Source organism: Amblyomma americanum, chromosome 1, assembly GCF_052857255.1.
Source record: "Amblyomma americanum isolate KBUSLIRL-KWMA chromosome 1, ASM5285725v1, whole genome shotgun sequence".
Lineage (NCBI taxonomy): Eukaryota > Metazoa > Arthropoda > Arachnida > Ixodida > Ixodidae > Amblyomma > Amblyomma americanum.
Window position 1 is genome coordinate 371897306 of NC_135497.1, and position 5223 is coordinate 371902528.

At 43.7% G+C, this 5223-nt stretch overlaps 1 long non-coding RNA gene across 1 annotated transcript; it reads left to right on the plus strand.

Moving 5' to 3' along the window:
• The first annotated feature begins 336 nt into the window (after positions 1-336).
• Positions 337-4918, plus strand: LOC144115655 (uncharacterized). Its single transcript, XR_013311506.1, has 3 exons — positions 337-608; positions 1445-1569; positions 4417-4918. It is a non-coding gene; the product is annotated as an uncharacterized LOC144115655 (long non-coding RNA).
• The last annotated feature ends 305 nt before the right edge of the window (positions 4919-5223 follow it).

A 5223-nucleotide genomic window follows, 5' to 3' on the forward strand; every position in this document is an offset into this window, starting at 1 on the left:
TCGCGTCATACCCTTAAGGCGGATCTTAAATGTCCCCTCCCACTTTCTGCATTAGTTTCTGAGTGGCGTTAACCACTAGCCACTGATCCCTGCTCCTAAGTCATGTGTTGTCGACATCATCCCACGCAAGCTCAACTACTGCTAACATTCAACGCACGAATGACAGCACGTTTTTTAGGAGCACAGAGCGCAAGCGCGTAATACCGCATTTACACGGACGACCTTAACCACAGTTAAGGTAACTACGGTTTCTCGTAACTATAGTTATCCGCGCTCACACGGCAGACGAAACTGCAGTTACGCCACCTAACCACAGTTACCCAAACCGAGCTTGCTGACCACCGTTTGCTACGTTACCCGACAAGATGGCGGCGCCCATGGCAGCAGCAGCATCGAACGACTCGTCCTCCCAGAGTTGTGTCATCTGGCTTGATTCAACAACCGCGGCCCTGATACGCATCTGATACGGATCTGATACGGTAACACGCGCAACGCTCGGATATATGCTGCGATTGTAGCGGAACTGAACGCCGGGCTGCCGCCGGGACAAGGCCCATACGCCAGCAAACAAGTGAAGCTGAAAATGGAAAACCTCAACAAGAAATACGGTAAGTGCGACATTTACTGAACGATGCTCGTCCCATCGGGTTCTTGGCGCTGTTTTCATAGTGCAGCTGAAATGCTTACGTCAGCCTCGCATGTGCGACAGTAGCATGTGTTGTCGCTGCAGCAACGCGTCGATTCTCTTTGCCGTCGTCGCACAGTTCTGGAGTGTCGAAGACGATCTTGAGAATGCATTGTTGAGGTAGTAAGGACTCGAGAGTAATGTCCTCAGGCAGGAGCAGCATACACAGCACTTATAATCTTCGCTCGTGCACGCGTGCACGGCGCTGCATGCAAACTTCGTCTTCCTCGTTACACACGTGTTGTTCGTCGTTTTTATTTGCAAATTGCGAGCTGCAGCGCTGACAGCATTGCTGTACGCGTCGCTATTTCTGGCCCCTTGCTAGAACAACAATGTAGTTAATTGAATTTCTAGATTGATTTCGTATTTCTTTACCAGGCTTCACTGTGTACTAGCAGCATTTGGGAAGTAGTATACACAGTGAAGCCTGGGAAAGATATATCAAAGAAATAAATCTAGAAATTAACGAAGTAAGGTATTGCTAGAATGACAATAGTTGAACCATAATACACAGCTGTGGCTTCAATTGCAAGGCAGCAACTAACAGGATGTAGTTTAGCCACATTGCAAATGTAAATTGCATGCATTAATTTCACCAGTACCTGTGCATATGCATTAGACACTTATCTGTGAAATTTTATTCTTGCATTGAGAATGTGTACGGTGAAGCTTAATCCACTGAGAAAAATGTGGTGATCACAACCTTCAAATGTTTTTTAGCAACACATTTAATAGCTCACATCATTTTTATTTGTCCAGGCAGCTGAGACGGACAGGCGCTTCAACTGGGTCGCCTGATGTCCCATGGATCTTCTACTGGCAGCTCCAGTTTCCTCGGCTGCCTTCCCATCAACGATGATGGGCGAGTCGAGGAAAGTTTATAGGTAATTTGTGATTTATATCATTGCGTGTAATGACGTTCATATCACTTCAGAATTCTATTGCTGCTCATTTCTCAGTGCGGAACTTATACTCATTATAAAATGCTGGTCAACGATAGATAATAAAGAACAGACTCAAGCAGTTGTGTAAACCACTCCCACAAACATGGGCACTGGCCTCCACGTCTACATTTTTGCCTTGTTCTGAAACGTGAACCAACTAGCCAAGGAACTCCCACTGTTCGTCCATAAATCCTTGTTTTTTTTCTAGCAATTCTATATATCGGTAGTTAGCTGGTTGTATCCCCATATACTTAATGTTACCATGCCAGAGAAAAGACCGCTTTGTTGTACAGGGAGTTCAATGTGCATTGCTAGTTTAGGTTGCGTTTTTTTTTTCAGGTGGGAATCATATGCCAAAAGGCACACACTGCGGATGGATACGACTTAAGTATCTATTAAGATAAAGTTATGGTACGCACCAGAATTTCGGTGCCTTTATTTTCGTGATATATTAATATTGCTAGTGCTGTATGATAATTCATCTTTCACACCTGTGCACATGCAGCTTCACCTTCATCCTTCTCTCTTGTAGATACTCATCTTTGTCCATTGATTCTATTAGCAACTGGGATTGAACACAGTGGAGTAATACAGCAACCTGTGGATCATAAGTTGTTATTGCGAACTGTTGTTCTCTACAGGGACACTGAAGGGAAGTAGCAAAGTAGATTATAAATTTCTGTGATATCTGTATTGTCCAAGTAATTCAATAAAACAAAGTGGTGGGCTAGTTGGTGATTCATACTTGGAATGAACGACCGCGTAAAAAAGGACCACAGAAGAGAAGCGTTCTTTGTGTCGTGTCCTCTTCTGTGGTTGTCCTTTTCTGTGCTGTCTTCGAAGTATACCGTGTGTCCCAGCTAACTAGAGCCAAGGGTTAAAAAATCAATCATTAGAGGCAGCCGAGTGAAACCAGTTGCATATTGGTGACAGCCATCTTGCGCACCATAGACAATTTTTTGTTTCGCAAATAATTAATATTTAATTAAGTTTAATTATCTACATTAATAAATATTGACTTTAGACAGCAAATTGCCTTTGAAGAGTTGTCGAGCCCCTTCAGAAACCCCCATTCCACCATTTACGATAAAGAAATCCTCCTCACGTGCGTCTTTTTTTCTAAGCTCCAAAGAAAGCCCGCGAAATACAAAATAAGCCACGTGACTAACGGATTGTGCGCCACGATCGTGCTGCTCTCAAGCGTGGTTTGAGCGAGCGAAATCGCTCTAGCCTTGGCTCGACTGCCCCGCAGCAGCGGCAGGCCGATAAGTTCACGGCCGCAATTCGCACCGTCATATGTGCCGCTGGCTGACGCAGACGAGAAACCACCGCCAACTTATCGGCCTGCCGCTGGTGCGAGGCCGTCGAGTCAACGCTGCAGGTGATTTCGTTTGCCCAAACCACGCTTGAGAGCAGCACGATCTTGGCGCGCAAGTGCGTTAGTCACGTGGTTTATTTTGTATTTCGCGGCCTTTCTTTGCAGCCGGGAAAAAGACAGACGTGAGTGTATCCTTATCGTAAATGATGGAATGGGGGTTTCTGAATGTGCTCTACAACTTTTCAAATTCAATTTGTTGCCTAAAGTCAATAATTATTAATTTTGATAATTAAACTTAAACTATTATTTAATGGCGATACAAAAATTGCCTGTGATGTGCAAAATGGCTGTCAGTAATATGCAACTGGTTTCAGTCGGCTGTCTCTAATAATTCATTTTTAACCCTTGTTTCTAGTTAGGCGTGACATCCGGCATAAGTAATATCTGTATTGTATTGCGTTTTTTTCTATAAGCACTTTGTGCATGCTTTCTGTATTTATTGCCATTTCACATAAAATACTCTCAATTGCAGGTTCAGTGCTGTCTATTCCTTCTTTCTGGATCATCCCATTTTTCGTGCTGTTTTTAAGCCATGAATGAGGAACCAACTGACCCAACAATCCTTCCTTTGGAACCATTGAACCGACTCGGAGGGGAGGGGGTGCATATTAAACTACTCTCACAACAATGAGCATTAATGGCAATGGGGAGCGGAAATGGCACTTGCGTCTTCAAATCGCAACGGCTTGTCGTGCCAGAGTTCGCACCTCACCTTCCATGTACTTCGGTTCAACTCAACCTCGTCAGCTCGGTTTACCCTTGCTCAACCATGCCCCACATGCTTGTAAATGTTTAACATATTGCTTGATATTGACTATGATCTGCTTGGTATACTGTCTTGTTCAGCTGTTCATTCATTTATTTAATTGTACATACTGCGAGCCATAACTTTGGCCCAAGCAGGAGGGCACACAATTATAAAAGCCATAAAACCATTAGCCGCAATAGCCACCAGTCATGTAAAGGGCACAAAATCCAACATTCATCACAACACCAACACTTGGAGCCGTATAAAAATCCTCCAACTCCTTCACAAAATATTTCGAGTCACATAAACCTAGAAGAAGGCGATTGCACTCCGCAACAGTATTCAGGAAAAAACTGAACTGAACCCATTGGTTCATGTGAAAATTGGGGCTAGGAAATGCTGATGTACATTTCTGGATCTTCATATATATATATATATATATATATATATATATATATATATATATATATATATATATATATATATATATATATTTAGTTAAGTTCAGGAAAACAAAAATTTGAACCGCTGCCTTCTTTCCAGTTTGGCCATCATAAGTTAGTGTTTTTAATATATTGTGGAAGCGGATGATTGCATTACATTAGAACACATTTAACCTCTTTTCTGAGATAACATGTCTTGTATGTTTCATCATGTGCAGCTGCCAGTTGTCAATGAGGAACCAGACGGCTCGGAAGTGCTCCTCTCATGGGAGGACAGCCTGCCTGAAGGAAGCAGAAGAGACGACCTCTCACAACTTGCGGCCAGCTCCCCCTTTTGCAGTGCCAGTGCTGCAGTACCTGTACTGCAAAGCACAGGCAACAGCAGCGGCGACACAAACAGGGCCAGTGCTGGCGTAAGCAGCACTGCCACAGCAGGGGCGAGCAGCAGTGCCGGTGTTGGCACAAGCGCCAAAAGAAGGGAACCCCAAAAGAGCCGCCACAAGCGACAAGGATCTGCTATAGAGCAGCTAGTTGCCGTCCATAAAGGAGAAAGCGAGGCAGCAGCAAAGGCCGACCGCAAGGCACACAAAATGCGCAAGATAATGGTGCGCCTCCAGAAGGAAGCGAATGCCATAAATGCAAGCATGGTGCAACTGATTGCAAAATTTCTAGACAACAAAGAAAATAATGCCTCGCTCAATAAAGAGTAATCAAAACAGCTGGAAGTTATTTGATATTACAGCATGTGATGAGATGAAAGATCTTTTACTGCTGAAAGTTTTGTACTGTGTTTTAAACAGTGAATTGTATTGTACGGGCTGGCTACCATAGTAGCTTGCAGTATTAGTTATTAACAGAGCCCATGCATACACTGCAGGGGTACACAAGTGCAATAATCAAACAGGTCTGTTGCAAGTACATTGCTGCTGCTCTCGCAGTGACACTCCACACCTGCTTCACCAGGAACTGTATGCTACAAGGCTGATATTTTTCTTGCAACATAACTTTTTTTTCTTGGAGGAGGA